This window comes from Ovis canadensis, chromosome 14 (genome assembly GCF_042477335.2).
Source record: "Ovis canadensis isolate MfBH-ARS-UI-01 breed Bighorn chromosome 14, ARS-UI_OviCan_v2, whole genome shotgun sequence".
Taxonomy (NCBI): domain Eukaryota; kingdom Metazoa; phylum Chordata; class Mammalia; order Artiodactyla; family Bovidae; genus Ovis; species Ovis canadensis.
The window spans coordinates 61,843,642-61,866,874 of NC_091258.1; the positions used below are offsets into that span (position 1 = coordinate 61,843,642).

The 23,233-nt window shown below is 54.3% G+C and overlaps 1 protein-coding gene and 1 non-coding gene across 4 annotated transcripts in view; one reads left to right on the plus strand and one right to left on the minus strand.

The window, feature by feature from the left end:
* The first annotated feature begins 5,091 nt into the window (after positions 1-5,091).
* The window catches only part of PAK4 (p21 (RAC1) activated kinase 4), a 47,785-nt gene continuing 29,643 nt past the window's right edge, over positions 5,092-23,233 (plus strand). The window contains exon 1 of one of the 3 annotated variants that reach the window (XM_069549043.1): positions 5,092-5,304. The gene's annotated coding sequence lies outside the window, so the exon portion shown is untranslated. Of the gene's footprint in view, positions 5,305-17,660; positions 18,234-23,233 lie in introns of those variants that run through there. The other 2 variants (XM_069549044.1, XM_069549048.1) reach the window with 2 other exon arrangements.
* Positions 16,564-16,636, minus strand: TRNAG-CCC (transfer RNA glycine (anticodon CCC)). The gene has a single exon. It is a non-coding gene; the product is annotated as a tRNA-Gly (tRNA).

Below are 23,233 nucleotides of genomic sequence, written 5' to 3' on the forward strand. Positions count from 1 at the left end.
GTTCAGAAGCATCAGCTCTTGGGCACCCAGCTTTCTTTATAGTCTAACACATCCATACATGACTACTGGAAAAACCATAGTTTTGACTACACGGACTTTTTTTTGGCAAAGTAATGTCTCTGCTTTTTAATATGCTGTCTGGGTTGGTCATATCTTTTCTCCCAAGGAGCAGGTGTTTTTTTTAATTTCATGGCTGCAATCACCATCTGCAGTGATTCTGGGGCCCAGAAAAATAAAGTCTCTCACTGTTTCCATTGTTTCCTTATCTATTTTCCATGAAGTGATGGGACTGGATGCCATGATCTGTTTTTTGAATATCATTTTAAGCCAACTTTTTCACTCTCCTCTTTCACTTTCATCAAGAGGCCAAAGATTTGATGCTTTCCAGTTGTGTGTTGGAGATGACTTTTGAGAGTCCCTTGGACTGCAAGGAGATCAAACCAGTCAATCCTAATGGAAATCAGTCCTGAATATTCATTGGAAGGACTGATGTTGAAGCTGAAGCTCCAATACTTTGGCCACCTGATGTGAAGAGCCAACTCATTGAAAAAGACCCTGATGCTGGGAAAGATTGAAGGCAGGAGGAGAAGGGGATGACAGAGGATAAGATGGTTGGATGGCATTACCGACGCAATGGACATGAAGCTGAGCAAACTCTGGGAGATGGCGAAGGACAGGGAAGCCTGGCATGCTGTAGTCCATGGGGTCACAAAGAATCCGACACAGCTGAGAGACTGCACTGAACCAACCTACAGCACAACTTGCAATGTGAGTCCCAGGCCATACGGCGGCAGCAGAGGGCAGTTAGCGAGAGCCCTGCCGGTGTGTGACTTTGAGCAAATGAAGTTACTTCTCTGAGCCTCAGTTTCCTCCTCTGCAAAGCAGGGATAATCACAGTCCCTGCTGTTTAAATTACACAGCTTAGCACCATGCATAGTGCATAGAAATGTTTGAGGCATGGGAACAGCTATTATTATATCTTGAAGATGTACATTTCCTTTGACCCAACAGTTGCATTTGTGTTGATCTATTCAAAGGAAATAATTAGAGATGTGCACAAATATTCAGCTACTTGAATTGGGGGGGGTGGTTATTTATAATAGCAAAATATTTATCACAGTTTAGATGTTCAACGAGTGGTTCAAACAAATTAGAGTTCATGGACAGAATGGCATCTTATGCAGCCATTAAAACAAATGTTCTTGAAGAATATTTAATGACATGGAAAGATACTAGTGGTATTTACAGTCTTGTTTTAAAAAGATATAAAATTATAAATGTGTTTCTGATTCTGTTTTTTTTATTTTATCTTTTTTTTTTTCTGATTCTGTTTTAAAAGGTAGGTGAATGTACAGGGCTTCTCAGGTGGTTCAGTGGTAAAGAATCCACCTGCCAATGCAGGAGATGCGGGAGACAAGGGTTTGATCCCTAAGTCTGGAAGATCCCCTGGAGAAGGAAATGGCAACCCACTCACTCCAGTATTGTTGCCTAGAGAATCCCATGGACAAAGGAGCCTGGCAGGCTACAGTCTGTAGGGTTGCAAAGAGTCAGACGTGACTGAGCACGCACACTGAAAGTACAGAGAAAAAAAAAGAAATTATGCATCATCCATTCACTGCGTTTGCAGATATTAATTAAATGCCTACTCTGTAAGACACTGTGCCGGGGCAAGAGATATGCGCTAAACATTTAAGAGTACTTCTGCAGAGGTGGATTCACGACTCATCCAACCATCCATTCAACTAGTGGGCATGCACAGTGACCAAAACAAAACTCCATGCTCTCACGGAGAGACATGCCAGCAAGGCAGGTGGCCAAAACCCGATAACTACGATTAGCTAATTCTGTGTATTAGATAGTATATTAGAGGGTGATCTGAGCAACAGAAAATAAAACCAGACAAGGTAAGGAGTTTAGTAGCATGAGGGGTGTTTGTTGCATTAGTCAGGGTGGGCTGGAACAGTTCCCCTGTTAAGGTGACATATGAGTAAACCTTGAAGGAGAGAAGGGAGGAAGAAGCCATGAGGGTACCTGTGTTAAGTGTTAATGTGTTAGTCGCTCAGTCCTCTCCAACTCTTTGCAACCCCATGAACTGTAGCCTGCCAGGCTCCTTAGTCCACGGACTTCTCCAGGAAAGAATACTGCAGTGGGTTGCCATTTCCTCCTCCAGGGGATCTTCCTGACCCAGGTATCAAACCCAGGTCTCCTTCATTGCAGGCAGATTCTTTACTGTCTCAGCCACCAGGCGATCCCAAATGAATATGGGATCTTCCCAACCCAGGGATTGAACCCATGTCTTTTCATGTCTTCTGCACAGGGAGGAAGGTTCTTTACCATTGATGCCACCTGGGAAGCCCGCTTACTAAATTCCAGGTACCAGCAAGCACTTTGCATGCATTATCACACTGATTTTCCCCATTTTGAAATGAGGGTACCTGGGGGGAAGTCTATTCCAGAAAAAGGGAATAATCAATGTAATGTTCTTGAAGTGGGAGAGCACCTGAGTTTTTTGTGGGGATGGGGAAGAGCAAACCCATTGACTGGGCTTCCCCAGTGGCTCAGACAACAAAGAAACTGCCTGCACTGCCTGAGACCTGGGTTCGATCACTGGTTTGGGAAGATCCCCTGGAGAAGGGGCTGGCAATGCACTCCATTATCCTTGCCTGGAGAATTCCATCGACAGAGAAGCCTGGCAGGCTACAGTCAATGGAGTTGCAGAGTTGGACACGACGGAGAGACTAACACACACACACACACACACACACACACAAACTCATTGGCTAGAACCCAATGAGTGAAATCACAGAAAAAGATGTACGAGTTTAGTTTATGGGTTTTTTTTTACCCTTTTTTTTTAACAAATGCCTGCTAAAAACAAACATCAGTTCAGTTCAGTAGCTCAGTCGTGTGCGACCCCATGAATCGCAGCACACCAGGCCTCCCTGTCCATCACCAACTCCCAGAGTTCACTCAGACTCATGTCCATCCAGTCAATGATGCCATCCAGCCATCTCATCCTCTGTCATCCCCTTCTCCTCCTGCCCCCAGTTCCTGCCAGCATCAGAGTCTTTTCCAATGAGTCAACTCTTCACATGAGGTGGCCAAAGTATTGGAGTTTCAGCTTTAGCATCAGTCCTTCCAAAGAACACTCAGGACTGATCTCCTTTAGAATGGACTGGTTGGATCTCCTTGCAGTCCAAGGGACTCTCAAGAGTCTTCTCCAACACCACAGTTCAAAAGCATCAATTCTTTGGCGCTCAGCTTTCTTCACAGTCCAACTCTCACATCCATACATGACTACTAGAAAAACCATAGTCTTGACTAGATGGACCTTTGTTGGCAAAGTAATGTCTCTGCTTTTCAATATGCAATCTAGGTTGGTCATAACTTTCCTTCTAAGGAGTAAGCGTCTTTTAATTTCATGACTGCAGTCACCATCTGCAGTGATTTTGGAGCCCCCAAAAATAAAGTCTGACACTGTTTCCACTGTTTCCCCATCTATTGCCCATGAAGTGATGGGACCAGATGCCATGATCTTCGTTTTCTGAATGTTGAGCTTTAAGCCAACTTTTTCACTCTCCTCTTTCACTTTCATCAAGAGGTTTTTTAGTTCCTCTTCACTTTCTGCCATAAGGGTGGTGTCATCTGCATATCTGAGGTTATTGATATTTCTCCCAGAAATCTTGATTCCAGCTTGTGCTTCTTCCAGTACAGTGTTTTTCATGATGTACTCTGCATATAAGTTAAATAAGCAGGGTGACAATATACAGCCTTGACGTACTCCTTTTCCTGTTTGGAACCAGTCTGTTGTTCCATGTCCAGTTCTAACTGTTGCTCCCTGACCTGCATATAGGTTTCTCAAGAGGCAGGTCAGGTGGTCTGGTATTCCCATCTCTTTCAGAATTTTCCACGGTTAATTGTGATCCACACAGTCAAAGGCTTTGGCATAGTCAATAAAGCAGAAATAGATGTTTTTCTGGAATGCTCTTCCTTTTTCAATGATCCACTGAATGTTGGCAATTTGATCTCTGTTCCTCTGCCTTTTCTAAAACCAGCTTGAACATCTGGAAGTTCATGGTTCACGTATTGCCGAAGCCTGGCTTGGAGAATTTTGAGCATTACTGTACTAGTGTGTGAGATGAGTGCAATTGTGCGGTAGTTTGAGCATTCTTTGGCATTGCCTTTCTTTGGTGTTGGAATGAAAACTTACCTTTTCCAGTCCTGTGGCCACTGCTGAGTTTTCCAAATTTGCAGGCATATTGAGTGCAGCACTTTCACAGAATCATCTTTCGGGATTTGAAATAGCTCAACTGGAATTCCATCACCTGCACTAGCTTTGCTCGTAGTGATGCTTTCTAAGGCCCACTGGACTTCACATTCTAGGTGAGTGATCACACCATCATGATTATCTTGGTCGTGAAGATCTTTTTTGTACAGTTCTTCTGTGTATTCTTGCCACCTCTTAATATCTTCTGCTTCTGTTAGGTCCATACTATTTCTGTCCTTTATTCAGCTCATCTTTGCATGAAATGTTCCCTTGGTATCTCTAATTTTCTTGAAGAGATCTCTAGTCTTTCCCATTCTGTTGTTTTCCTCTATTTCTTTGCAAGAAACATAAAACTTACCAAAAATAGTGTCTTGGTTCGGGGTGAAGTTCTCGGGCTCAGACTGACAGACGTCGTTCAAAACTCATTATTTACTTTCTGTGGTCCCCAAGCAGCTAGTTTGTCCCCTCTGAACCTCAATTTATCCGTAAATGGGCATTAATATACAACACGGTTGCACTGAGTATTCACCAAGAAATTTCACTTGGCAGGGTGTCCGACACATAGTTCATGCTTCACAGCCGTTTCTGGCCATTATTACCCACTACTGGCTTCCACTCCCTAATTCCTTAGGGTGGAAGGTGGGATGCAGTTACAAGAGAATAGGCATTTTCCCCTTTAAAAATCCAAGTAGGCTTGGAGCCAGCCTACCCGCACCCTTTCCAAATTTTCCAATCCCGGCTTGGCATTTTCCGCCCGAAGGTCTCCGATTGGACAACATGCACCAATCAGAGGCTGGAGAGGGCGCTGCCAGGCGTCCAGCTCCGCCCCTGAGCCGACCCTGCCCCCTGCCGGATCAGCCCCGTTGCTATGGGGACTGGTGGGCGGCGAAGGGGGAAAGCCCCGGATGTTCGTTGGGGATTCAACATGGCGGCGGCAGTGGCGGTGGCGGTGGCGGCGCCAGAGAGTTGAGGGCAGCAGGAGGGCGCCGAGTTCCAGGCCGAGCGGCCAGGCCGCGAGCGACTGCGGTGCCGAGCCGGTAGGATAAGCTGTCTGGCCGGGGGGTTGGTGTGCTCTGGGCAATGCGGTGGAAGAGCGTTTACCCGAGTAGGGGGCGGGGCCGCTGGGGTCAAAGTTCACTCTTGGAGGGAAGGGTCGCTTCCAGGGGGTCGCGGGTCAACGCTGAGCGGGAGGGAGTTGTAGAGGAGGTCAGAGGTCAAACTAACGAAGGGGGCGTGGCGAGGGGGGCGCAAAATTCAAAGTTTGAAGCGGGAGCTCGTTGGAGGGGCACGGGGTGAATGTCAAAAAGGGGGGGTCAAAATTAATAATTTGATGGCAGGATGTGCCCATGAGGGTCAGAGGTCACAGCCTTGGGGGCGGCGGATTGGGGATTTAAGGCAGCAGCCAGTGAAGCAAATGAATGAGATTTGGCTTGGGGGGCATCTTTATGGGACCAAAGGTGGAACGTGACCAAATTGTAGAAAGATCACAGGTGGTGGTCCCAAGGGTCAAAAGTTAAAACCCAAATGGGACATATTGCTGGAGGGGAGGGAGAGGACACTCAAGAAAGAGGTCAAAGGTGCATTCTGAAGGGGGAGAAGGAACCTCCCCTCCCCCAGATGATGAAAAGAATAACAAACTCAGAAAGCACTTACTGTGTGTCAGGCCCTGTTCTGAACGCCTCCCGTGTATTTAATCCTGACCACAACCTTATGGGCTTGGTGCCATTACTAAGAGGCTTAGTGTTTTGCACAGGGCCGCCTAATGAGTTAGTTTTGCAGCTGAGATTTGAACTCTGGGGTCCTGGGCTCAGAGTTCTATGCTCTGCTGACTCTCAAATACTCATTCTGTTGGTTAATACTTAATGAGTGCTGAGGCTGTTCTCAGCACCCTGTGTGCCTAGTCTTACTATAGCACAATCTGGATAGACCCACTTCACAGCCAGGAGAAGTGAGGCACGGAGAGCTCCTGCTAAGTAATGGAGGAAGATTCCCTGCTGGATCTGAATAATTCCAGAGCTCCAGCCTCCAGTCGCCACACTGTAAACTGCTGGCGGTCTGTTCCTGGAAGCAGGGAGCTGGGCAAGGCTGGGCCACTCCTTGGGCAGGAATAGATTGTCTCTTTGGCCTCCGTGGAAGGGTGTGATCTGGGAGGAGAGGTTCCCCTGGGCCTATGGGATGCGGTGTTTGTGGGTGGCCCAGAGTCCAAGTGAGTCTGGCAGGCTACTGGCTAGGGAGGGTGTCCTTGGGTGGTACTCTGTACAAAGTTGGGTGTTCTCTGTACTTAAAACCGCAACCTCTCATCACGGCCGTCAGTTGCTCCCACCTCTTGTTCTGCTGCTCTCCCCACCCCTCCGGGAGGTCCAGCCACGCTGGCCTGCTTGCTGTTCTTCGGCTCTGCAGGCTCATGCCTGTCTCCAGGTCTTTGACCTTCCTGTTCCCTTGCCTGGAATCTCGTCTCTGCTCTGTACCCTCTCAGTCACCAGTCGCTCACAGCTTGACCGGTACCATCCTGTCCCCACATACTCTTTATCTCACTGTTGTTCTCTGCCAGCGCTTCACTCTGTGCTTAACTTATTTATCAGAGCGCAGTTGATCTGCCTTCCGCTAGAAGGTGGGCCCCTCACAGGCAGGAGTTTTCCCATGTTCTTTCCCTGAATCCCCACAGGGTTGGTGGCGATTGAATGTTGGGCATGGTGCTGGGTCTGCAGCAGTGGACAGGACCGCGGGGAGCCCCTGGCCCCCAGGGGCCCTCAGTGTCCCTTGGTGGGAGCAGACTGGGAGCAGACCCCTAGCCAGTGAGACATGGCTACATCTCGCCCAGGGTGATGTGACCTGGGAACACATGCTCGGGGGCGAGGAAAAAGCCCCGACACGGGGTCCCAGACTTGGAAAGTCCCCTGGGCAGTCTCTGAAGGATGGGTAGGAGGAATGGGAAGGAGTGTGCCAAGCAGAAGGAAAGGCGTACGTGGAGGTCAGGGGCGCAGAATTGGGGGCTGTGGGCAGCATGGAGCCTGAGTGAGACCCCTGGGGCTCCCGGCTTGGAGTGGGGCGGGCAGTGGAGCAGAGGCAGATGAGTGGCCGCCCCGTGTGTGTGGAGCTCTGAGGCAGTACCTGGGAGTGGTTCAGAGAGGGGACGCTGGGACAAGGATGCCTGGCTCACACCCAGCTCCATCACTCACAGGCTGTGTGATCGTGGGCAAGTCGCTTAACTTTTCTGGGCCTCAGTTTCCCCCTGTGCAAAATGGGCATAATGATAGTGGCTACCTCAGACCTGCTGTGAGGATGTGGAGCGTAAAGAGCTTGGCCCAAGGCCTGGCACACGGTAGCGGCTGTGTCAGCCCTAGTCTTCAGGCTGTTGCAGCTACTGCTGCCTGGGGAGGGCCTCAGAGGTGAAGTCCGTCCGTCTCCACCTGCCTCCTGGCTTGCTCTGGCAGGGTCACTGGGTGGGCACGTGGCCAGGGAGCACTACCAATCCCCGCAGTGGCAGCTCGCTCAGCGGCGTCTCAGGGCTCCGCACAGATAACGGCGGGCTTTGGTGCTGGGTAGGGATTTGGCACTGGACACCGACATTCAGGTTCCCTCCCCGTCACTTCCCAGCCATGGGACCTTGGGCAAGTGATGTCTTGTGTGCCAGTTTTGTTCTTATGATACATTTTAGACTAGTGGAAAGAGTAGAGCTTCAATAAAGCAAAACACCCACGCTTCCAGCGTCCAGCCTGGGACTGTGGATACAGTTACAGGTCCCTGTTCTCTGCCCCTCCTTTCCGATGGTAGCCGCTGGGCTGGATTTGGCCTCCAGCCTTCCCTCACAGGTTTTCCTACTGTTACTACCCTCGGAGGGATTCGCAAACGACAGAGTAATAGCTCTCAACCCTGGCTCCACGCTGCAGTCACTTGGAGAGCTTTCCAGAACGCTGCTGCCCCAGCCCCCTGCCTCCTCCTAGACTCTGGCCTGGGCGCCCTTGGTCTGGGGTGGGGCTAGCTTCAGCACGTGGTGGTAATGGCCGGCCAGGGTTGTCCGCGGTTTCACAGGTCGTCACAAATGGCGCCATGGAAACAGCCTGCTGCTGCTCCTCTGCGTCAGTGCGGCTGTTTCTCAGGTGGACGAGTGTAGATCTGGCGCAGGTTGTTCATTTCCCCCTTGAGTGTTTCCTTTCGTGATGGTGCTGCACCAGAGTTACCCGTCCATCTTTTGGTGGCTGTTTAGGTGGTTTCCACTGGGACTGGACAGACAGCGCTGCCACGAACATTAGAGCGTGTTTCCCTGTGTCCTGCAGCCAGTCTCTCAGGCATATGCCGCACAGTGGAAAGGCTGGACCTTCCCAAATTGCTCTGTTCAGCATTTGTACCAGCGTGTTTCCCAGCAGTGCCTGAGGGTTCCCTGGGCTCTGTGCTGCTTCCGGCAAGCTTGCAGTCCTTGCCGAAACAGTTTCCTCAGCCCTGAGGTGGTGGGTTTTATGCCACCTGTACCCCTTCCCCGGTCTGGTTGCAGACAGGGGTATGGTTCATGTGATGAGCTTAGCTGGGGTCTGACACCTGTTGAACCCCCATACCCAGAGGAGAAGGTAGGCTGGGAAAGGCTTTGACCTTTGCCCTCCAGGGCATCCAGGACAGTGGCTGAAACTTTGACCCACCTCTCATAGGGGATCATCTCCCAGGGCTGGCCTTTGGAAAGGGAAACATACTGACTTAAACCTCCTCAGGAAGGAGGCAAAGAGAAAGGAAGTGCCGCTCGGAAGGGGATGAGGAAAACCTGGTTACACTGTGTGTGTGTGTTACACTGCTCATCGGTCCCCATGGCGACCAACGCAGTCAAAGCCCAGTCCTCGGGGGTCGCAGGACCGTGAAGGAGACAGACCTGGCCCCAGAGTGACAGCCCAGAGTGGTCAGGCTGGGTAGGGATGCTCAAGCAGAATGGTCAGGGCTGGGACGAGGTAGGGACTAAAGGAGCCCGGAGGCAGCTCCTCACTCCACCTGGGGATCCAGTGAGGGCTTTCTGGAGAAGGGAGAACTGGGAAGAACAGAGCAGGTAATGGGTACAGAAAGTGTGAAGGCCTCAAGGTCCCAAGGAGCTTGGGATGTTTGGGTCCCACCAAAGAAGCCAGGGTGGCAGAGTCAGCAGCGAGGCCAAGGACATGGGGAGGTCTGGCAGACAGGATACAGCAGGGGTCGACGGGCTGAGACAAGGAGTGTGGATTTCTTTCTGTGTGTGATAGGAATCATCGCAGGGCTTTAAGCAGCATCTGCTTTCCCTTTTATAAAGATCGCTCCATGTGGGGAACAGATCAGGGAAGGCGGGGGAGGGAGAGGGATAGTCCATGCCGGGGAGGGTGGGCAGCATGAGACTGGTGGAGATGGAGAAGGGTCCTGAGTGCTGGCTAAGGTTTTGAGTCCTTTACTCGTATGAACCCATTTGATCTTCACAGCAGCCTACAGGCAGGCACCGCTCTGTGGGGGGTGTATTCGCTCAGTCGTGCCCGCCTCCTCGCAGTCCCATGGACTCTAGCCCGCCAGGTTCCCCTGTCCATGGAATTCCCCAGGCAAGAATACTGGATCGGGTTGCCATTTCCTCGTCCAGAGGATCCTCCCGACCCAGGGATCAAACCCATGTCTCTTCATCTCCTGCATTGGCAGGCGGGTTCTTTACCACTGTGCCACCTGGGAAGCCCATAGGTACGGTTATTAACCCATTTAGAGATGACAGAATGAGCCCCAGAGAGGTGTGTGACCTGCCTGGGCCACACAGCAGGCAGGTGGCAGAGGCAGGACTTGAACTCCAGGCCTCTGGGCTCCAGAGTCACTGCTTGTTTTCACAGTGGCCCTCCAGTGATTTGGAAGTGGTTTTGATAAGGGCAGGCTACTTCCTGTTCTTAACCCAGGTTCCTGTTTGGACAGAAACTCTTTAGGGGCAGCCTGGGTAGTTTCTGAGCCCTGGGCCCGCGACTCCCTCAGGACCTCCCACAGCTCCTTCCCCTTCTGGTCCACTGCGTCACCCCTCCTTGTCCTGCTGGCTCCCAGTGAGCCAGACTTCCTGGCCAGACGGCGGTTGGGGTGTCCCCAGCAGCTGTTTCTCCCATCACCCCAGCCAGGCGGCCACAGATGCTGCCAGCAGGAAGCGGTCTCCTTCCAAGTCACGGCCAGGGAAATGGGACCCTTCCCGGCCCAGCCACCCATCCGGGGCTGGGGCTTATTGTCTCACAGCTGCTCTGGCCCACAGGAAGGTTGCGGGGGAGGCAAGGAGGGTCAGAAGGGGAGCTTTCCCAGGTCCCAGGGGAGCCAGCTACGGCAGATGTATCAGAAGCCACCACTCACCGCTGCCGGTGTCACAGGGCCCCTGGTCCCACCCTGCCCTTCCCCAGGGTGCCAGGTGCTCTGCTGCCATCCTGGGAGCAGTGGCAGCTTCCCTGCCAGGGCCACGCATTCCCCGCACCCCGCAGCCCGACCCCCTAGCGGGGACCCCGGGGCAGGGGGCGGAAGGCAGGGCTGCCCCGGCCTCTCCTTCCTCACATGGTGCTCATGCTGTTGCTTCAGTCGTGTCCGGCACTTTGAGGTCGCGTGGATTGCAGCCCGCCAGGCTCTTCTGTCCATGAGATTCTCCAGGCAAGAACACTGGAGTGGGATGCCATTTCCTTCTCCAGGAGAATCTTCCCAACCCAGGGATCGAACCCGCATCTGTTGCATCGCCTGCATCGCAAGCGGGTTCTTTACAGTTAAGCCACCGGGGATGCCCTCCTCAGCTGTTAAATGAGCTATTGGGAAGGTTGGAGGAGACTGATGTCGACGTGCTTGCATGTTGCCGGGCACAGAGTAAGCTTATCGGATGTGCCCCCCTCTGGGCTGCAGCCTCCTCTTCACCTGCTCCCATACCCTCAGGACACTGTGCGAGCCCCCAGCTCCCAAGTGCTAAGAGCTAGATGTGTGTTTTATAAGCATCTCTCTGCAGCTCAGCCCGGAGCCCTGAGGAAGGGGTGTTATTAACCTCATTTCTCTTTTCCTGCATTTTAATTTTAAGAAGGCCCATTTTTGCCCCAGCGGCATGTATGATCTGTTTGCAGTTGAGAAGCTACGCAGAGCACAGAGGCTGTGCAGCTGTAGGTCTCTTTCCCACCGTGGTGGTCGGCCCCTTCCCAGAGACAGCCTTGTTCTGCTTTCTCTTCTTTCCTGGACATTTGTTCCTGCCTGTGTTCTCTCCCACTTTTGTTTTGCTCACATGGAGCTGACTTTTCACGTTTGTATTCTGTCCTGCTCCTTGCACTTTTCACTCAAGTTCTGTGTCAGGAGGTCAGGGGCTCCCTTGCACTTCCTACGGCTGGGGCAGGTTCCATGGTGTGATGTCTTCCTGCACACGCGTGTGAGATGTGCGCACCTCTGGAGGTGCTTGGTGTCTGAGATGTGTGCCCAGGAGCCCTGCAGTAGTGTCCTGGTCTGCCAAGAGTCCGTGCTGGTTCGCACCCCCACCCCCAGTGTCCAGGGGCGCCAGGGTCTGTCTCCTCCCATGCTCACCCTGTGGACGGGTGTCATCAGATGCTTTGACCTCGGCCAGTCAGACAGGTGCCGAGTGGTCCTCACTGTGGTTCTAATTTTAACATGAGCAAAGGGGAGCATCTTTGTTGAAAGCCATTTGGAATTCCTTTCCTGTCTATGTGTGATATTTTGCTTTCCCTAAAAAGAAGAAATTGAGGCAGAGGCTAGACACCCTACAGCGTGTGAGAGGCAAATGTGGGACTCAAACCCAGGCAGGCCTGCCCTCTCCAATCCGGATGATGGTAGTGGAGATTGAGGGCACGGACTCTGGAAACAAGCTCGCCACTCTTGGCTGTGTGATCCCAGACAAGTCGCTTCACCTCTCTGTACCTCCGTGTCCTCATCTGTAAAATGAGGATGATAACGATACCTCCTTTATGGGGTTGTTCTGAGGATGTAGATGCCTGCTCATCAGGCAGAATGCATAGTCAATGTTCAAAGACTGTTAGCTGCTAGTATTAGTCCTCATAGGAGTTCTCTATGTTATTGGTATTAGCAGGTACCGTTCTGCGTGTTTTGAGTAAATGAACTTATCCCATCTTCCTAGCAACCCCAAGATGTAGGTATTTAGGGCTTTTTGTTGGTGTTGTTGTTTGTTTCGGCTGCGCTGAGTGGCATGTGGAATCTTCAGTTCCCTGATCGGACCCGAGCTTGCACCCCTGCAGTGAGAGCTCGGAGTCTTGACCGCTGACCACCAGGGAAACCCTAGGTGTACATGTTCTTGAGTGAAGTGAGTGAAAGTCACTCAGTCGTGTCTGACTCTTGATGACGCCATAGACTATACAGCCTATGGAATTCTCCAGGCCAGAATACTGGAGTGGGTAGCCTTTCCCTTCTTCAGGGGATCTTCCCAAGCCAGGGATCCAACCCAGGTCTGCCGCATTACAGGTGGATGAGCCACAAGAGAAGCCCAAGAATACTGGAGTGGGTAGCCTATCCCTTCTCCAGCGGATCTTACCGACCCAGGTTGCAGACAGATTCTTTACCAACTAAGCTATCAGGAAAACCCCGAACTTGTTCTTCTCTTCCTTTTAAGAGGAGGAAATTGAGATCCCAGGAGACCAGCCGGGTGTCACAGAGTCAGCAGGGCTGAGGTTTGGCCTGGGGCTCCTAACCACTGGGGGGCACTCCCTGAGCCACCCCCCTCACTGAGCCAAGGGATTAGAAGGCTGTCCCTCTCGCCCCGCGCCCACTCAGGGCTGGCTGCAGCGGAGCTCGGAGAGCACACCTTGGCAGGTGGGGGCGCTAGGCAGGGGCCCCACAGAGAGAGCCTCCCTCCCCCGCCCTCTGCTCCCCTCCGCCAGCCCCAGCCCGGCCCTGGAAACTCCTGATAAAGCGGCATTGTGTGGCAGTTTCGGGCTGGCTTCCCCCAGCGGGTTTCAGCCACTCCCACCCTACGGGAAGCGGCCTGGGCCGCCTCCCCGCCCCCGGCCCTCCTCACGCAGTGCTGGGAATGGGGAGGAAGTAGGCCGGCGGGAGAGGGCCGGGCTCCCGCCCTCCCCCAGGTGAGGGCCCCTCCCCCATCAAGCCCTAAGCGCACGCGCTCCCTCTTTCTGGTGCTTTCTTTTTCCCTAGGGACCCCCTCCTCTGCTCCCTCCAGCGCCTCCACAGCCCCCTTCTCCCTCCTCCTAGTCTTCAGCAGAAGCCTGGCCCCAGGTCGCTGTGTGTGTATGTGTGTGTGTGTTTTAGGTACCTTGATAATTCCACGTCTTTTTCAACCTTTAATAATTGTGAAGCTTAACATACCTACGGAAAAGTGCATCAGTGCACATATCAGTCTAACAGGTAATTATAAGGTGAGCAGCATTTCCCCATACCTAGGCGGAGACTGAGAACACCCCACCCCAGGACCTCCCTGTTGACCGCAACCCCAGTAGCGGCCACCTCCCTGACTTTGGGGCTCACCAGCTCCCTGCCTGTCTGGCGGTTTTACCAGGTCTGCATCCCGAGTCCTAGCCGCCACCTTGGCAGCTCGGGCCCTTTGCACTAACGGACTCCTCCAGCACGGCCCCGTCTGGTCTCCCTCATCCTTGGTCTGGGAGGCGCATCCCTGGGGTCGCGGGTGCGAGTGGTCTGTTCGCCGTGCAGTGTTCTAACCGTAACTTACTTCTCCGCTCCCACTGCCCGGGTGTGAACGTGCTCTTTGAACATGTCTGCCGGGATGTCTGTGCCTACACTTCCCCAGGGATCACGTCCAGGGTGCAGTGCTCGGGTGGGGTGGGGGGTGTGTCTCGTCACCTTTAGCAGACCCCGCCACGCAGCTGTCCTTGCCCGTCGGCAGCTGCACAGCCTCCCTCCCTAACACGGGGCCTGTCAGATTCTGCAGTTGACCTTGGAGCATTTTATATTCTCATCTCCTGCAGAAGCTTATCGCCAAGATAAGTCCTCTCGTCCTTTTCTCCTCCCCGGGGTTCCTTACCCATCCTGCTTCTTATGCTTGCCTCTGGGCTCTTGAGACCCCGGTGAACACAACAGGCTCCCTCACTGGGCTCGGTCTGGCAGGGGACGCTGTATGGACCAAGAGTGACACGGAGACACGGAAAATAGACCAGACTCCAGGCCCCATCTTCTCCCAGCGGCCCTGCCTCGTTCACGGGCGTCCCATCCACCTTCCTGATCAGGCTGGGAATCTGATGTCATCCTGACTCCTCTTGGCCTCTTCCTCCACATCCAGGATGTCCAGAAAGCCTGCGTTTCTATCTTCAGATGAGAACCCGGGACCTCCCACTCTTTGTTGCCACCCTCAACTCCAGCCTCCACCGTGGGGGCAGCCCACCCCCACACCCCCCCAGCCACTGCCCCACAGTCGGTCCGCACGCCCAGCTAGAGGGAGCCCGGGTCAGATCCCGCCGCTGTCCTGCGGGGGACCCCTTCCCTGGCTTCATCTCTTTTGGGGAGCAGCCTTCCAGGTCCTGGAAGATTCTGGCCCAGTTTCCCTGCTCGCCTTCACGCACCTTCTGCGGCCCTGTCGCTGGAGCGTTCCGGGCGAGTCTGCCTCAGGCTCTTTGTTCAGCGGCCCCTCCTAGGTCTACAGGTCCTTGTCACTCACTCCCCACCTTCACCTGCTTGGCTTCCCTGGTCCACTCACCATCACTACTGCTCCAGGGTGGCCGGGTGTGTTGCTTGGTGTCCCCCTCGCCCACCCACCCCCATAACTTAGCTTCGGGGCGGGGGCAGGTGGGCCACTTACTGTGTCCCTTGCTGTATCCTCAGGGCTTGACTTCCACTAGTTGCTCCCTAAGCACTGGTGGGCTGAATGAATGAATGAGACGGTGTAAGAAGTGGAGTGTATCTCTGCCAGGGTGTATGTTGGATGGGGGGGAGGGGGGTAGTCCCCCCAGGTGAGGATTCCAGAGCAGGCTTTCCTGACGAGGAGCTGCCACTTGAAGGATGAACTCGGGGAGGTAGAGGGTCGTGGGTTCAAGGCTGAGGGAGCTGATGTCCGAGGCGGGAGAGCGCAGGGCACCTTTGAGGAACTGAGAGAAGACTGACTGTTCTGTCTGCTCTGGAATTGAATCTTGACAGCCACTTGGGCCTCTCTGTGTCCCAGTTTCTTCCTCTCTAGAACCAAGGCTCCTCTGGGTGTCCCAGGGCATATCTGAGGTTCTGCTCCTAACACGCTTATCCTCGGGCCTGGCAGAGAAATAGGAATGTGACTGGTTTATTATCTTTTTTCCAACAAATACTCAGGAGTGCCTGGCCCTTTGTGGCCTCCAGGAACACTGTGCTGATAAACAAACCCAGTGGCTACCCAGTTGGAGCCTGTCTCTTGGACTCTCAGCCTTCTTGCCACACCCCTGACATATCCCAGCTCCATCTCGGAGGCGAGAGAAGGCCTCAAATGACCTTGAGCCTGGGGAGTCCTTATTCCTGAGGCTGATTAATAGGGAGAACTAATTGAGGGTTTGCACGTGCCAGGCCCAATGCCTATACAGAACTCCCACACTACTTCTGCTCAGTCCTCCCGGAAGGATTCGACCCATTTCAGAGATGAGGGAGGTGAGGGCAGCGCCAGTGTTGAGTGCTGGGCCCGTCCTGCCCACTGGTGCTGAGCTGGCGTGGTGGCGTCTCCTCCCGGGCCAGAGCAGCCTTCCCCGCTCTGTGCACATCTGGAGTGCACATCTGGAGCGCCCCCTGTGAAGGGCCCATTCCAGCCGCTTGCCTCTTTCTCCTCCAGGCTGTCTGCATTTTCATTTTGAATTTCTGTGAGTTAAGTCTTAAGAGTCTGGACCAGAACCTGTGTTTCTAAGCTGGTCCTCCTTATCTTCTCTCATTTGGTGGCCTGTCTTTTCAGTTTCTTTAAATTGTGTCTTTTGGTGAAGCTTTTAATTTTACTGTAGGCAGATTTATCACCCACCTCGTTTATAGTTTCATGGTTCTGCTTTTCACATTTAGTCGCTCTTTGTTCTGGAATTCGTGTGCGTGCGCGCACGCAGGCGTGTGGTGTGAGGTGTTCACTCAGTTTCACATTTTCCACCTGGATCCCCAGTCATTCGTACACCATTGTGGCAACAGGCCGTCGTTTCTCCTCTGCCGCCTGGGCTGTAAAGTCATGTCTCTGTAAGTGGGTCTGTTTCTGGGTGCTCTCATGCTTTCTTGTGCTCAAGTTTGCCTATTCCTGTATCAGTACCCCGCTATCCTAATTCATATAGTTGTCTTTTTTTCTGAATATTTCCATTTAAATGGCCAAGCCAGGTCTTAGTTGTGGCGCAAGAGATCTTCAGTCTCTTTAGCAGCCGGCAGGATCTTCAGCTGCAGCGTGTGGGATCCAGGTCCCTGACCAGGGATCGAACCTGGGCTCCCTGCATTGGGAGAGCAGAGTCCTAGCTACTGGACCACCAGGGAAGTCCCACTAGTTGATAATTAGTCTTGATAGCTTGGAGAGCAAGCCTTCCCACGCATGCGTCCTTCTTCCCAAGTATCTCGGCCAGTTGACTTTTTGTACCACCACTTAGATATGAGACAAGCCTCGTGCCCCACAAACAGACGTGACGTTGAGTCTCCCAGTCCATGAACGTGGTCTGTCTCTCGGTTTATTTAGGTCTCCTCTGATGTCACTCAGCAGAGGGTCACACTTCTCCAGCTGGGCCTTGCCCACCTCTTGCGGGGTTTATTCCGGGCACTTGGTGACGTGGCAGAGGGGAGCCCGTGGCCGCCCCTCCTGCGTGGCGTCTTGCTCCCTGGGCTCGGCCTGGCTGGGTGAGGCCCTCAGAGCAGAGGCAGGAGCCTGGCTCCCCCATGCTCTGCTTCCTCCCAGGCACCGCCCCTGGGCCCTGGCAGAGGGCGGGCAGGTTGCCCGGAGAGGAGGTTGTAATTTTCCTGAATGATTTCAAGGGCTAATTAAAGGTTTTCCTTGACTAATCAGCTTACGGTTTAATTATCAGGAAACAGGCTCAGGGATGCAGGAAGCAGCTCGCTGGGGTCTCCTCACAGAGTGGCCAGAGGGAGCCAGGGCCGGGGCGCTCCTCCTGGGGTGGTGGCGGGATGTGGGGATAGCTGAGCACCCTTGGAGGCCGGCCGCGGTTCTCCAGCCCTGCGAGGGGACCAGGTGCAGGGCAGCCGGCGCCTGTGGTTGCTGTCTGAGTGCGTCCCTTCCCGGCTCCAAACCCTTCCAGGTCCCCTCTAGTGGGCTGGGCCTGACCCCTCCACTCACCTCCTGCGCTCCAGCCTCGCAGGCCTTTGTTTCACGCTCTCACCTTGGTTATTCTCTGGGGTTGGGTTAAAGGTCACACCTCTGGGCAGCCTTCTCAGGCCACTCCCGCCTCCAGAGCAGGAGATGAACTCTGCCCGCCACGTGCTGCAGTCAGCACCGTGCACCTGCCACTGATCAGGGCTCTGAGCCTGGGCTGCACTCTGTGGTCCAGCACTGGGGGGAAGGGGGACCCAAGAGGAGAAAGGGGCTCAGGACGGGCACCTCAAGGAGAGGGCTAGGAGTAGGCTTCAGGCCCTGAGGACTGAGTGGTTGCCCAGGCCTTGGGGGAGCAGGGGGTGGTTGACAGCCTGGCCAGTGACCTGGCCAAGGATGGGCTCTTGGCAGTTTGCGAGGGGGGAGGGGACCTGGGGATGGCCGTGCCAGGCCTGGCTTCATTCCTTGCATTCCTCAGCCGGCCCCAGACTCCGGTGGGCAGGCAGAGAGGGGCCTCCTGGGCCGCGTGACCTTCCCCTCCCTCTCCTTTTCCTTTCCGCCCCCTACCCCACCCCCCATCAGTCTGTCTCACTTATACCACCCCCTGAGGACTCAGTCCTGGGACTCTGTGTCCAGGCTCCTCTCCGCCCCCATCCCATGGTCCTTAGGGTTACCTGGCACAGGTGTACATCACTGACTCAACGGACATGAGTCTGAGCCAACTCCCGGAGATGGTGAAGGACAGGGAAGCCTGGCGCGCTGCAGTCCATGGGGTCGCAAAGAGTCGGGCGCCACTGAGCGACTAAACAACAAAAGGTCAGACTGCTTGAATCTGAATCTCTGGCTGTGGGGCCTGAGCACTGGGTTTTGTGTTTTGTTTTTTTTTTAAGCTCCCTGGGCGACTGTAGTGTGATTCTGAACCGAGATGAGAGCCACTGGCTTACAGAAACGGTAGGAATCACATATTAGCTTTCGCAGTGTTTGGACACTTTTCTAGGCTTCTGACATGGGGTAATTAAGTCGTGTCAGCCCTGTCACCCCCACAGCCTCACTACAGGAAGATGTGACTGTTATTCCCACGTTACTGACAAGGGAGCTGAGGCCCCAGAGGAGGTGTCGGGGCTGCTTCATCCCTGGGCCCACCAGCCCGTCTGGGCAGCTGACTGTCCCCTCCTCCTCCCGTCTTTCTCTTCCTGAGTCTTTGCCTCTTGTCTCTCCTCTCCTCTCCCTCAGTTTCTACTCCCTCAACTCCCCTGCAGAGGCTTCCCTGTTTGCAGGCAGGATCCTGCCGAAGCCACACAGGGGAGATGGTTTCTGCAGACCCAGGACGAGGGGGCGGTGCTGGTCCCCGAAGGCCAGCCGCCCTGGCTGCTCCTGGCACCTGGAGGGGGAGGGGGTGGGGGGCAGGGCATGAGTGCCCCTGCTCGTGGAGGGCCTGGGGTCCTGGGACCAGCCCTGCAACCTTGCAGGGAGGAGCGCCCAGGCTGGTGGACCCCCCAGATCCTGTGGGCCGCCAAATCTGATGTTGTCATCCGTTGCTGGTTACCATTTCAGGCTCCCATGGAGTGGCTGATGGTTTAATTTCAGGAAAGGTTTGTGCTCAGATGTGACTGTGGCATCGCAGGAGCCGTTATGATTCATTCAGTGGGCATGAGGGGAGCTGAGAGGCCAGAAGCCCCTGTGCCCCCGCTCCCCAAGGGCCCCCTGGCGTCCTCTCCCCCATCCCCTCCGGGCAACGACTGGGCATCCAGCTTTCCTGCTGGCCTCACCCGGCTGCCCCAGCCTCCTCTGTGACCCGGGGCCAGGCCCTGAGCCCCGGGTGTCTCTGCACTGGTTCCCGTTCAGAGCGACTCTCGGCCCAGGTCTGCCATCGCTATAGCTGCTGCTGCCGTGAGGTCTGTTACAGCTGCTAGAGGCAGGATACGTGTCCACAAGGTGAGCGACCCACGAATTCGTCACTGTTCTGACTAGGTCACATTCCCTTTTATTTAAAACCTCTGTATGATGGAAGTGTCCACACGTTCTTCTGAACAATGGCCTGCCGCCCTCCTCACGGCCCCTGCCCCAGCTTCAGCAGTTATCTGTCACCACCTGGCTTTTTCATCTGTACCCCACCCCACCTCCCTGATTCTTTGGACGCAGTTCTTTTTTTTTTTTTTTTGGACGCAGTTCTTAAACATCGGTATACTGCAGCCATAAATATCTCAGATTTTTTGCATATAAGAGATAAGGAGTCTTTAAACACACCCCACACACGATACCGTGGTCACAGGAGAAAGAGAACCAGTACTTTCTGAGTAGCCTCGCATTTCCGCAGTTGTCCCGTCATCGTTTTCTCCAGCATGTGTGTCTGACTTGGCGTCTGGACAAGGTCTGCTCCGTGTTTGGCCGACAGGCCCCTCTTCCCTGTGCCCGCTGATTGGGTCACTGACCTACCAAAAGCCCGATCCTCCGTCCTCTGGAGCTCCCCACGGTCTGGGTCTCACCGGGGCATCCTCGTGGTGTCATTTCACGGGTTCCTCTGTCCCCCATGCTTCCTGTTTGTTGGGCCTTAGGTCTAGAGGCGCGATTGGATTCGGGTTCCGCTACTTCATAGATGGTGCTTTGTAGGAATTCAGGCCAACCTTCATGTCTGGCTGACTATTTTGAAGTAATTTCTTTTTTTTTTTTGCAAGTGAGTGGATTAAAATGGAAATTCTTAAGTTGCTCTTAGTGAGGCTGGTAAGCGGTGTAGCAGAACAGGCGACCGGGGTCTGGGGGCGCAGGGCTGTGCTGAGCCCCTGGCTTCCAGCGAGCCTTCTTCACAAACTGAACCGTAGCTTTGGGCTCCCGCTCTTCTGGGGCCAGAGGCCCCCAGCTGAGAGCCATCCCTCTCCCCAACCCTCGCTCTTCACCCTCCCCTCTGCTTATCTTTAGGGGCTCCTGCCCCAGCTCCGCCCTTGGCCAGCTGGGCCCCCGGGGAGCTTTCCCATCCCCCCACCTGCTTCCTCCTCAACATAACATGATGGCGGTAGGGAGGGCTGTGCTCAGGAGGGCTGGGCTCCGAGCAGCTCTTCTGCATTCAGTGTAGACTCTCTGACCTCAGCCACGCCACTCTCCCCTCACACCCTCCCTCCCTTCCTGCCACACCGGCCTCCTGGGCCAGCCTCAGGCATTCTGGAACGAGCTTGCAGTTGTGGTTCCTTCTACCCTGAAAGCATTTCCCTGGGTTCCCCACGTGGCTCCCTCACTCCCCCTGCTCCTGCTCAGGGACCCCCACCCCCCTAGACACCCCGTCCCCCACACTCACGCGGTGCTCTGCTCCCCCTCCCACTGGTCATGTGCTTTTTTGTTTGCTTTTATGTTATCTTATCTCCCTCAGTCACTAGCATGTCATCTCCGGGAAGGAGGGACTGTCTTATGCACTGTGTCCCCAGTGCCTAACAATGCCTGGCATACGCTGAGTGTATCATCAAGAGTTGCTGAGTGCATGGCCGAATGAGAGTGTAAACATGGTTAAGTGAGGGACTCCGGCCTGGGTCAGACCTGCCATGGAATCCTGGTTCTTTCTGGTTATTTTAATTTACTTTTAATTGAAGAATAATTGCTTTACAATATTGTGTTGGCTTCTGTTATGTGTGTGTGTGTTAGTCGCTCAGTCGTGTCCAACTCTTCGCAGCCCCATGGACTGTAGCCCGCCAGGCTCCTCTGTTCATGGCATTCTCCAGGCAAGAATACTGGAGTGGGTTGCCATTCCCTTCTCCAGGGGATCTTGCTGGCCCAGGGAGCCGGGGTCTCCTGCATTGTAGGTGGATTCTTGACCGTCTGAGCCACCAGGGAAGCCCTGGTTCCTGCCCTACGTCAGCATGACTCAGTCATAGGTACTCATGTGTCCCTTCCCTCTTGAACCTCCCACCCCATCCCACCCCTCTAGGTTGTCACAGAGCCCCGGTGTGAGCTCCCTGAGTCACACAGCACATTCCCAAGAGTTGCACGGGACCAAGGAGAGCCGCTGCTCTGATCACAGGACCAGTTACAGCCTTGTGGGGTGGGTGGAGAGAGAGAGTGTGTATGTGTTAGAGACAGATGGACAGGGAGAGAGCGAAAGAGACTGTGTGTGAAAGAGATCAGAGAGCCACCTGATGGCCTCCCCTGGGCCTGTTGCCCAACTAAGAGAGGAAACACACTTGCCGTGGTTAGAGTCCCCAGGGTCCCCTCCTGCAGGTACCCCGGCCTCGCTGTGATTCCTCGTTGCTTCCCCAAACAGTATCCATATCATATCGTGCTGCAGGTTTGAAAACTGGATGTAAATGGTTCCCTGCTCAGCTGCAGCTTGCTCTCAGTATTGTGCTCTGGAGACTTCTCTAGTGGAGAGATGAAGTCGCCTGCCAGTGGGAATGCAGAGGGAAGCCCCTCCCACAGCCAGATGAAGGCAGCCCTGCCCTGGGGGAGCCTCAGGAGGGCGCCTGGGGGCTCCTCTTGGCTCACCACCCTCCCCCTTCCCCCGCCCCACTCCCTGGTTTGATACCACTGCAGGAGACATAAGAGATGCAGGTTTGATCCCTGGGCTGGGAAGATCCCCTGGAGGAGGGCATGGCAACCCACTCCAGTGTTCCTGCCTGGAGAATCCCATGGGCAGCGAAGCCTGGCGGGCTGCCGTTCATGGGGTCACAAAAGAGTCGGACACGACTGAAGAGACTTGGCACGCACGCAGGCATGCGTCCAGTGAAGGTGGGCACTCCTCTCCATAGAGGGCACCACTGGCTTCCCAGGTTGATAAATGGGATTCAGTTACAGGCCCTTGACGTGGAAGAGGCCTTCCCGGATGCCTGTTAGGTGGGAAGGGGGTTCTGGTACCATTCTGGGTATGTCATTTCCACAGAAGGGGCCTTCCATGGAGGAGGGTAAGCACGCCCCGCCCCCCACTCCATGTGGGAATGGACTAGGGACTAGGGAAGAGGCAGCAGGGTCTCTTCCCCTGCCCCCCTGCCCGTTGGCTTTCCCCTTCAGCTGGTCTCATCCAGCCTTTCCTGGAGAACCTTGTGGATAGTGATCCTATCGAAAGCCCTGATCTGGAGGCGTGGGTTTGCTTCCCAGCTCTGCGACCTGCTAGCTGGGTGACCTTGGGCTCATAGCTCCTCCCTCATCCCTCCTCCACCACCACCCCCGGCGGCCTCAGTTTCCCCATTTGTAAAATGGGGTTGTTATACAGGTTATTTTATCCATGTAAAGCTCTCAGAACAGATCTAGCACATAGAAATCTCTCTAACAAGAGTTAGCTGCCAATGTTACTGCCAGTGCCACTCTCTCTTGCACTTTGTAGATAATCACTACGCTCCTCCTCTGACCTGTCTCCCCACCACGACCCTGCCCTCATGTCCAGGGATAGAAACAGACGCGGCACCAGGCAGTGACGGCACCAGGCAGTGACGGCCCCAGAGTGACCCTGAGGAAAGCACAGGCCCCTGTGTCATGGCTTGGGTGGGGGAAGCCCTGAGGACTGAGATGAGCCCTGGCTCCAGCCTGGGAAATCAGGGAAAGCTTCCTGGAGGAGGAGACATCGGAGCTGAGGGCTGTAAGAGCAGTCAGTGTGTGGAAGCCTGTGTGCTCCAAGGAAAATGAACAGCATGTTCTAAGGTGGGAAAGGGTCTGAAATTTTTAATAAATTATTAGTAGTCATGTATAGATGTGAGAGTTGGACCAAAAAGAAGGCTGAGCGCCAAAAAATTGATGCTTTCGAACTGTGTTGCTGGAAAAGACTTCTTGAGAGTCCCTTGGACAGCAGGGAGATCAAACCGGTCAATCCTAAAGGAAGTCAGCCCTGAGTATTCATTGGA